Here is a 10,830-nt window from a genome sequence, read left to right as displayed (position 1 = left end):
CGCCCACCCACCTCCCCTGCGCGGGCGCTGCGGGCCAGCGCCGTCGCCGCGGGCCAGTGCAGGCTCGGGGCAGCGCCCTCTCGCAGCCCCCCGCCCCTCTCCTGGCTCTGCGGTAGCCTGGGGACGGGTGCCCCGAGAGTGCGCAAATCTGCGGAGCAACGGGCGCTGAGAGCCCCTGGACCTGACCCCCCCGACAACGATCAGGAGACGACAGGCAAGAGGGGACCGGAGAGGCACCGCAGACAGTGACATCGCAAGTGGATAGAGCGAGAAGATTGAACGCCAATGGGAGCGGGGCGCCCGGAGCCGACTGGGCCCGCTTCTCCACGGAAATGCCTACGTCCCACCCGCTCTGGGGTTCCGGGGATCCAGTTTACCTTCCTCCATCTCCCGGATAAAGGCTGCGTGCTCCGGGCCAGACACCCCAGGCCGACGGCCGATGTAGGCGGCCGGCGTCTTCCAGATGCCCGCCGCCTTTCCAGTCCCCAGGCCAGTGGCCCGGGGACCAAAGGGCCCCTGGAACATGAAGCGGGTCCATGGCGCATCCGAGTTGCCGCGCACGGACTGGGCATTCCCCTGGGCGGCTGAGAATGCGGATGCGCGTGGGGGTCCTGCCGCCGATCCAGCCTTGGAGGTCGCGCGAGCTCCGGCGGGGCGTCCCGAGACGGATGGGGATCTGGATCCTGCTCCCTGTCTGGCCGCGGGTGCCCGCGCAGGGGCGGGTGCCACCTGTGCAGAGGGCTCTGGAGTGGGATTGGCTGCGAGTGGGGGTGCGAGGCTGACTCCCGCCGGATCCCGGGGTCTGAACCGGTGCCTCACGTAGCCGGGCCCCGACCCCTTAGGACGCATCTTGAGTCCGCAGTCGGCTGCAGCCGCCCGGCCTTTATAACCAGCGCCCGGAGTGGGCGCCGGCGGGCCGTACCACGCGCGGGAGTGGGCGGCCGGGAGCAGCCAGTGGGGCCCGGGACTGCGGGTCGCGTGTGAGCGGAACTCTTGGTGGAGAAGCAGAGCGCAAAAATCAGAATGAGGAGAAGAGTCGAGCGGCGGTTCCAGCCGGTTCCGTGGGCTCGGGTTCCGAGTGCAGGGCCTCTCCTCCCCTCTCCACCTCCCAAGAATGGTTCTGCCCCAAATCTCCGCTTCCCCGGAACTCGGGTACAGAGACTTCGAGGTCCCTAGCTGGGGACACCCCGTCCCTCCGCTCCCGCGGGGGTTGCCGGCTGCACACGCCGGACCGGGAGTTAGGGCAGTATTGTGCTTTCCAGGGAGCTGGGAGATGAATCCAAACCCCAGTATGGTTTCAACGCGCCGCCCAGTCTGGCGCGTCCCACACCGGTCCCTGCGCTCACACCCCCGTGCTCCAGCCGCTCAACAGCCCTCTTTCTTATTTCTTACTTTGTCTTATTACCTTTCCTTATGCTTTACCTCCAGCCCTCATTCGCTTTGCCCACCTCCTTCCACCCCGGCAGACACCTGTTCTTCCTGGAGACCGTGCTTAGAGGTCTCCCCGGGGAAGACTCCTCCGACCTCGTCCCGCGGGGCCCCAGATCATCGCTTATCCGGTGGCCGGCAGTGCTCAGAGCGTGTCTGTCTCCAAGACCAGACCTGCGCCCCTTCAGCGTAGGGAGCGTGTCCCTCAGAGGGCGCCGCGGGAGGCGGTGCCTCCGAGAGTAGCCCGAAGTCCTGAAGGAGTTGGATGGGGCGGCAGAGGAGGCCGGTGGCCATTTCTGTCCCTTTAGACTGGAAGAACCTACCGCCAGAAAAAGATGGTTGTGGCACTAATTCTTTTAAGCCTTAGAATCATTCTTGGTGTCCCAATTTTCTTCCCTTCAATAACCAATCACCTGCTTGATTTGCCTCCTAAATATTTCTCAAATGTACAGTCCCCTTCAGCCCCTCTGCTGTTGAGGCCTCACCCTCCTTTCTAGACTTTTGTGATTTCCCCCTGCCCCCCTCCGCATGAATCCATCTCTAAGGAATTCCAGGAGCCCCTTCCCCACAGCCACCAACTTAAGCCTGAGCCCAGGACAGGGGCTGTTGCCCAAGGGCTGCATCTGGGACAGAGGCTCCTAGTGCTGACAACGTGCCTTGGAGGCCAGGTGTCTGTGACACAGCATGGAACAAGAGACACAACCCAGGAACGAGGATCAGACTGCCCTGTCCACCCGCTTTCCCACGGAGAAGCATCGTGATAAGGATGTTTCCTTCCATCTGGGTCCATTCATTCATTTGACAAATATTTATTGAATCCCTATGATATATCTATATATATCTTGTCTGATAGGTGTGTGTGGATAGATAGATAGATAGATAGATAGATAGATAGATAGATAGACACAGTCTAGTGCAGTGCCTGATTGATATATATATATGTATACATGTACGCGTGTGTGTGTGTGTGTGTCAGGCACTGTACTAGACTCTCAGACTAGAGCAGGGAACAAGAGAAACTAGACCCCTGCTCTCCTGGAGTTTAGTTTCTAGAAAGGGAAGCAAATAAACGAGAAAACAAGTAAGACAATTACAGAACGTAGTGCATTTTTTTTTTTAAACAAACAAAAGGAACTATGAGAAAAATGGAAAGTACCTACCTGACAGCGCGGTCTGGGTGGGAGGGGAGGAGAAATCATTAATGGCTTAGTAGTTTGCATCTCAGGCCACACCCCCAGGCTTCCCAGCCAACTCCTACCTGTCCCCCTCAAATGGCAGCCTCTCTCCTCGGGAGCCAGTGTTTCTCATTCCTGACTGGTGAGTGAACCCTGGTGCCGATTCACCTCCCAGACACATCAAATCCTCCGAGGAGCCCCAAGCCACGATTAGCCCCACAGGGAATTCTCTGCTTGTTTATCAGAGGGACAGTCTTCATTAGTTATTTCTAAAATGTTGGCTCCACCCAGCGCCGTCTAGGCAGGGAAGTAAGAAGTGGTTCCCTTGCGGAATCCAGACCCCTCCCAACCTTTGCCCCCTGGCTCTGGCTCCCTCTTTTCCTCCCCTCCTCCCACCCAGACTCCAATATTCTTCCAAACTATTAAGGGGGAGGGCCTCAGGCCAGAGACTTGGAATAAGAAGAGGAGGCATCAAGCTCCATAACCACCCCCTACGCTTTTCACGGGTTGCCCTGTGTACGCTTTTCACGTGCCGCCCTGTGTTACGGTGATAATCTTGAGCAACCTTATTATGGGCTGGCTTCATTTCTTCTTTTATCTCAACTGTTCTTTTTTTAAAAAATTTTTTATTTATTTTTTTTAAAGATTTTATTTATTTATGTGACAGAGAGAGAGATAGCCAGCGAGAGAGGGAACACAAGCAGGGAGAGTGGGAGAGGAAGAAGCAGGCTCCCAGCAGAGGAGCCCTATGCGGGACTCGATCCCACGACTCTGGGATCACGCCCTGAGCCGAAGGCAGATGCTTAATGACTGAGCCACCCAGGCGCCCCTGTTCTTTTTTTTTTAAAGATTTTATTTTGTTTATTTGACAGAGAGAGAGAGACAGCCAGCGAGAGAGGGAATACAAGCAGGGGGAGTGGGAGAGGAAGAAGCAGGCTCCCAGCGGAGGAGCCCAATGTGGGGCTGGATACCAGGACCCTGGGATCACACCCTGAGCCGAAGGCAGAGGCTTAACAACTGAGCCACCCAGGCGCCCCTATCTCAACTGTTCTTGTCTCCCTAAATGATCCATCATTATTCCTTCAACAAACACGTACAAAGCACCTGAAGCCGGGCAATGTGACAGGTGTTGGGGACATATCAGTGGACAGAACACACAAAGGGCTTTGCCCTCCTAGGGCCCGCATGCAGTGGGGAGCTGCAAATACAACACGAAGAAGGAAATCACACAGTGTATTAGACAGAATGAGTACTGTGGAGGAAAAAGGACCAGGAGGGGCTGCCTGGGAGCGATGGGTGGGCAGTGGGCTGCAAGTTTAATGCTGGGGGGAAGAGTCACTTCAGTCCAAAGCTGAGGGAGGGAGGGAGCAGGGGAGGACAGGCACTGAAAGAGGGTAAGAGACAAGAGCAAAAGCAAAGGCTTGAGGTAGGAGAAAGAGGTCGGAGTGGCTGAAATGAGCAGAGAGGATTGCAGGGGAGGGTCAGAAAGGGAGCAGCAGGCCCGATGGACCAGACCTCGCCTGAGGGAGTGGAGGGCTTGTCATCAGAGAGATGTCATCATAAGTTGAACAGGACGGCTGTGGCTGAGAGCAGACAGACAGGAGGTGGTGTCTGAGTCGGCTCTGACTGTTTGAACAAGATCCCATAGTCTGAGTGGCTTATAAACTGTTTCTCAGCGCTCTGGAGGCTGGAAGTCCAAGATCACGGTGCCCACAAATTGTCTGGTGAGACCTCTAATTCCTGGTCCATAGACTGCTGTCTTGTCTTCTCTTGGTCCTCACATGGTGGAAGGGCCGAGGGAGCCCCTGAGGGCTCTTCTATGAGGGCCACCAGTTCCCATTCATGGGGGTTCCCATCTCAAGACCTAATCACTTCCCAAAGGCCCCACCTCCTAACACCATCACACTGGGGATTAGCATTTCATCATGAATTGCGGAGGGACACAAACATTTAGACCATAACAACCCTATTGCTCTTAAAAAAAGGAGGGGGACACCTGGGTGGCTCAGTCAGTTAAGAGTCTGCCTTTGGCTCAGGTCCTGGTCCGAGGGTCCTGGGATCAAGTCCCACAAATGGCTCCCTGCTCAACGGGGAGTCTGCCCCTCCCCTGCTCATGCTTGCTCTCTCTCTCCCAAATAAATAAATAAATAAATAAATAAACAATCTATTATTTTTTATCTATTTAATCTATTATAAAGCACAAACAGGGGAAGCAGGAGAGGGAGAAGCAGGCTCCCCGTTGAGCAGGGAGCCCGATGGGGCTTTTCATTTATTTTTTTGAGAGAGAGAAAGGCAGACGCTTAACCAGTTGAGCCACCCAAGCACCCTGGGCATTTTATTCTTACAGCACATCTCAGTTGGGACTCGAATTCATCCTTCTCTTTATTTCCCTGAATGTAATTTGTCTTTTTCCCCCCATACTTTAATTTTTTTCTTAAAGATTTATTCATTTAAGAGAGGGGACGCACGCAGAACAGGACATACAAAAGGGGTCTATTCCATTCCTGCTGAATGGACGTTTGCTGAATTGAATTATTCCTGCCCATGAGAAAGCAGCCCTGAGCACCCTGGGAAGGTTGGGGTGCAGAAGAAGAAAGTGGAGTGGAGAAGACAGAGCTGAAGGGGACCCAGCCGGCTCCCGGTAGACTGCACCCTTAGGTCCTGGCACCGTGCAAAGCAGCTCTAGCTGCAGCCACCAGAGGGCAGTGCCAGCCCACATACCCCCTACGCTCACCCAGCCAGCCCTTACCCATGGGATCAATGACCCCACAAAAAATGCAGAGTACGGATGACTTCATTCGACAGATGGAGAAGCCAAAGCTCAGACCCCTGGTGGCTCCACAAGTAAGCATTTTGGCCGGCTGATGAGCCCATGGCAGCCCGGGAGACCCCGAGGGCCCCTCTCCAGTGACGTCCTTAAGCCGAGTTCTCCCCACTCTGCCGCTGCTCTAACCAGAGATGTCAGCGGAACAGAAACCCTAGACCTCCTTCTTCCCTCCCAGTGTGCACCCTCTGACCCCTGCTGAACCAGAGAGAGGACAGGAAGGGGCTTGTGACCCACCACAGCCATGAACTTGGGGCCAAGCACAGTCACTCTGACCCCAGCCTCAGTGCACCCCCAGCTCAGGCCATCTCTCCTGGCCTGATCCTGGAAAATTAACCTAGGACAGGCTCCCCATGGCAAGAGCCCCTGAGGGTCAGTGCCAGGGATCCGGGCGGGGCCAGACACCAGGACACCTCTCTGCACCTGACTGGGGAACAGGGCAGAAGGGAGTGCCCTGGGCATGGGATAGGGGAGCGGCCTCCCCACCCCCACTCCTGCTCCTCTCTGGTAGGACTCCTGGGACCCCTCATCCCTCCCCAGGAGCCTCCTCCCCACCAGTGCCCAGGCCTCCTCCCCCCACCCCACCCCGCCCCACGCCCCACAACGTAAGGCTCCTCCTCCCCAGACCCTGGCCAGACTCCGGGCGCTGAGCACTCCAAGCCTCTCCCAGGCCTGGGCTGAGGAAGCGGGGATGCTGGGGACCCAGCCCTTCAGCCTGGTGTCCTCTGGGCTTCTAGGTCCCCTGCTGGTCAGGACCGGGAAAGGAGAGAAGCAAGGAGAGAAGGCAGAGGGGAAGTACCTGGGGTGATGGTGGGGGCCGGGCTCTAGAAGGGATGGCGAGGATCCTAGGGGATGGAGATTCCCTCCACCCCAAACCCCACCACGCTTTCTCCCACCTGGGGGCTCTTGACTTGCTGGATCACCCACCACCCGCCCCCCCCACAGCCTGCAGGCTCACGCCTGATCTTCTCGGCCTCCTCCTCTGAGAAGCCCTCCTTGCTCCCAGCAGGGGTGTCTCCCTGTTCTGCCCTGTCCTGGAATCTTCCTGCCTCCCACTGTTCACAGTGTCAGAGTCTGTTACTTGTTAGATGGTTGTTTAACCAAGAGAGCAGCGTGTTTGCTCACTTCTGTATCCTTAGGGCTCTAATTAGAGTAGGCACTCAGTATCTGTCCAACGAACACGGGATGGATTCTCTGGGTGAGTCTGGTTGTGGGCGGGGGGCAGGGAGTGGCCCCCAAAGCCTCCAGAGAGGCTTGCGTGGTTAGGGCGAGACCCTAGGGCTCTGGACCCTGGACAAGGCTCCGCATTCCCCAACACAGGAGAGCCCCACCAGGAACCCTCCCAGGGCACGAGGACGGCAGACCCTCAGGGGGTGGGGGTGTTAGGGGACTCCAGTACAGGCCTCTGCCCGCTGCTCACTTAGAGTTTCTCAGCTCAGCCCTCTCCCCCTTCCTGGAGCTCTCAGCAGGTGGCAGGTCACCGCCTGCCCAGGGCCTGGGAGTGTCTGTGGGAAGCACCTGGGAGCCCGGTGGGGGGAAACCACAGCGCCCAGTGTCAGGCAGGGCAGGGCTATCAGCCATGTCTAGCCTGGTGGGCAGGCGAAGGTGGTGAGCCTGGGAGGACCTTCTCCTGCACTTGGGCCTCTCTCAGCTACCTCCAGGTTCACGGAGAAGACCAAGGAACCCTTCACTCCCTGACTCTGTCCCTCGAGCCAGCAGCTCCTTCTGAACCTTGGGTCCATGTCCAGACTCTACACCTTTCCGGGAACAATTCATGGGGTTGGGGGACAGCAAAGCGGGGAGAAACACAAATTCACTGGGCCCTATGCTTTGTATATGTTGTTTCATTTTATCATCACGGGAAGGAAGAAAAAATAGTACTATTTTATAGAGGAGAAACAGGGGTTAACACCACTGAGCGAGGACTCCCGGGATTCCAGCCATTCCCGCAGAATAGTGTCCTGGGGTTCCCTCGTCACAGGCACCCCATCGCGCCACATGCCATGGAGACCTTTCACCAGTTTTGCCTCATTTTCCAGGCTGGTGCTCACTCTCACCCCTCCAACCCACTGTCGTTTGTCTTAAGTCTGGGCTCCGTTTCCCATTCTCACGTCTTTGCAGCTCCCACTGCCAGGAAATCCCAGGTACCTTCCAGGATTTCCATCGAACCCCTCCTTATTTGCAAGGCAACTCAAAGGTCAACCACTCCCTCCAGGGGCTCCTGAACCCGCTGAGACTCCTACAGACTCTTACACGCGTGCACACTCTCCTGCTACCATTGGGTGGGGTATCTCTATCCCCAGGGCCGTACACAAAGCCTGGCAGAAAGCTAGGAGGCTTTTGCTGATTGAATGAACGAATGACCCACAAATCTAGCCCATGAAGAGTGCCCCTGTTCCTTCTAGAGACATCACACTCCTGTTCGTACAGACCAGGACTGCGTTTGGACACATTTTCCACAGCTTCATTGTACTAGTAATTATTTGGGAACTGGGGTCAACTAACTGAACTTCTCAATTCTTTCCCACGTGTCTTGGGTGTTACCAAATTTCCCCATATTCTCTATTTGTGCACAGATGTTTTTGGATCCCGCATAGGATTTAGGATTCCATCTAATTATTTCCTACCTAGTTATTTTATCTTGTTGATAGCCAACTTACATGCTTTTTAGATGAGGTTGTGTAGACATGTTTTAAAAAATCTTTTAGTGCAAGACTTTATTTTTCATTTTTTAAATCAAAATTTTTTAAGATTTTATTTCTTTATTTTTTTTTTAATTTTATTGATTTATTTGACAGAGAGAGACAGCCAGCGAGAGAGGGAACACAGGCAGGGGGAATGGGAGAGGAAGAAGCAGGCTCCCAGCAGAAGAGGCTGATGTGGGGCTTGATCCCATAACGCCGGGATCACGCCCTGGGCCGAAGGCAGACACTTCACTACTGAGCCACCCAGGCGCCCCCCTAAAGATTTTTTTTTTTTTAAAGATTTTATTTATCTATTTGACAGAGAGAGATAGCCAGTGAGAGAGGGAACACAAGCAGGGGGATTGGGGGAGGAAGAAGCAGGCTCATAGAGGAAGAGCCTGATGTGGGGCTCGATCCCAGAACGTCGGGATCACGCCCTGAGCCAAAGGCAGACGCTTAACGACTGTGCTACCCAGGCACCCCTAAAGATTTTGTTTTTAAGTAATCTCTACATAGTGTCGGGCTTGAACTTAGAACCCTGCGATCAAGAGTCACATGCTCTACTGACTGGGCCAGTGAGTCACCCTGGTAATACTTTAAAAATATTTTTAGGGGCACCTGGGTGGCTTAGTCAGTTAAGCATCTGCCTTCGGCTTAGGTCAGGATCCCAGAGTCCTGGGATCAAGCCCCACATCAGGCTCCCTGCTCAGCACAGAGCCTACTTCTCCCTCTCCCTCAGCTGCTCCCCCTGCTTGTGCTCTCTGTCTCTCTGTCAAATAAATAAGTTATTAAAAAATTTAAAAAATAGAGATTTTTAATTTTTTAATAACTTTTTAAATTGACAGACTGTATTTTTAACAGTAGTTTTAGGTTCACAAATGATAGCTTACTTTGGATTTATTTTGATAATTTGATTTTTTTTAAAGATATTATTTAAGTAATCCCTACGCCCAACGTGGAGCTCAAACTCCAAGATCAACAGAGTCGCATATCTACCGACTGAGCCAGCCAGGTGCCCCCTGATAACTTGATATTGAAATCCCACTGTAGGGGCTAAGGGCAGGCCCAAGATGGGCCACTTGGGCCCAAAGATTATTTCGAAGTAAAAGTAATCAAAGTCCAGCAGATGCAGGAAAAACTCTCTGCCTCCCCTTTTCAGCTACCAAAATTTGCATCGGGAAGGAGAGCCTGTGCCAGGAAGAGAGCTGTTAACAGACTCCCCTTTACCTAAGAACCTGCAGAATTGGGCAAGCTTGTTTTTCCAAACCTCTCCTCTCATCCTCCTGCTAGGGAGCTTTCTCCCCTTTGTAGCCTCAGACCCTTCCCCTCTCCTTAGCTCAGAAAAGCTCCCCATTGCCTCATTGTCTTTGGAAGTTCATGTCCGCGTGGATTCTCCATAGGTACAGCTATTAAATTTGATTTTCCTCTGTTAATCTGTCTCGTGTCGATTTGATTCTAAGACCAGCTAGCAGGACGTAGGGCAGAGGAGGGTCTTCCGCCCACCACCACCCTGTTGGATTCTGCCCCTCATTCTGGCTCATGGCCATTTCTGGGGGGCGCTTGGTGCTGCCTCCCTTGTCTTCAGCATGGCACCTGCCATTGTGATAGGTGGGTATTGGTCTCCATTGGTACTGGTGATACGGAGGTAGACCTGTTGTCTGTGGTTGGTGACAGACATTGACATTCCCCCAGACCACCTCGGCTGGGCTTCCTGTTCCTTGGGCGTGGCCGCTCCCATCGGGGCTGCCCACATCACTTAAGCCAGCACCTCCCCTTCTGGGGGGCTCCTACGCGGAAACCCAGGCACTCAGAATTTCTGCTGCCTCCCTCGAATAAGCCTACCTAAGAGGAAGAGGCCAGCAGGAGGAGACTAGTTCCAAGTCACAGCAGACATGACGGGAGATCTACCCCGCCTTCCACGTCTGCTTCCTTTCTTACCATCAGAACCCTGATTTTATCAAGGGGGCAATGTGTGCAATAAAATATCCTCAATTTCCCAGCCTCCCTTGCGGCAAGGTAGGGTCATGTGGCAGTTTCCTGCCAATGTCCCTGGGGGGTAGATGTCCCTTCTGGAAAACAGAAAGGCAAAACTCCTCTGGGAAAAAGCCTTTTGCCTTTTCCCCTTCCTCCTGCCTGGAATCCCTGTGCTCTCATTCCGTCTTCACGTGCAGTATGCGAAACAGGCATTATCCCCATCGTACAGAGGAAGAAACCGAGGTTGAGAGACATGAGTTGATTTTTTTCAAGGTTATGAGGCTCAGCTCCTACACGAAAACTTGAAGTGTCAACTCACTTCATGAACTAGCTTAACTTTCCCTTTTTGTCCGGGCTGCCAGGAAGCTCAGCGCCTCATGTGAAGCTCAATCGCGGCTAGTACTAACCCTTAACACTGATGCTTCACTTCCCCTCCCACCCCTTGCCTCATTGCCTCTTATGAGATTTGAGAGGACGATCCTTTCTGGCAAGAGTCCTCTTCTGCAAAGCGTGGGGTTGGTCAGCTTATCCTTCCTTGGTGCCTGTACATCCCTCCAGCCCGCTCTGGGCAACAGCAATGGAAATGGATGGGTTCTCTGGTTTCTGCTTGGGTTTGGTCCCAAGTCCTAGCCCCCAAGGTGATATTTAGAGGTGGGGCCTTTGGAATGTAATTAGGTCTTGAGGGGGCTATGAGGGTGGGGCCCTGTGATGGGATTAGCGCCCCTCTAAGAGGGAGAGATCTCTC

Source organism: Ursus maritimus, unplaced genomic scaffold (assembly GCF_017311325.1).
Source record: "Ursus maritimus isolate PB19 unplaced genomic scaffold, ASM1731132v1 scaffold_24, whole genome shotgun sequence".
Taxonomy (NCBI): Eukaryota; Metazoa; Chordata; class Mammalia; order Carnivora; family Ursidae; genus Ursus; species Ursus maritimus.
The sequence above is the reverse complement of the archived record's forward strand: the minus strand, read 5'-3'. Positions refer to the sequence as shown.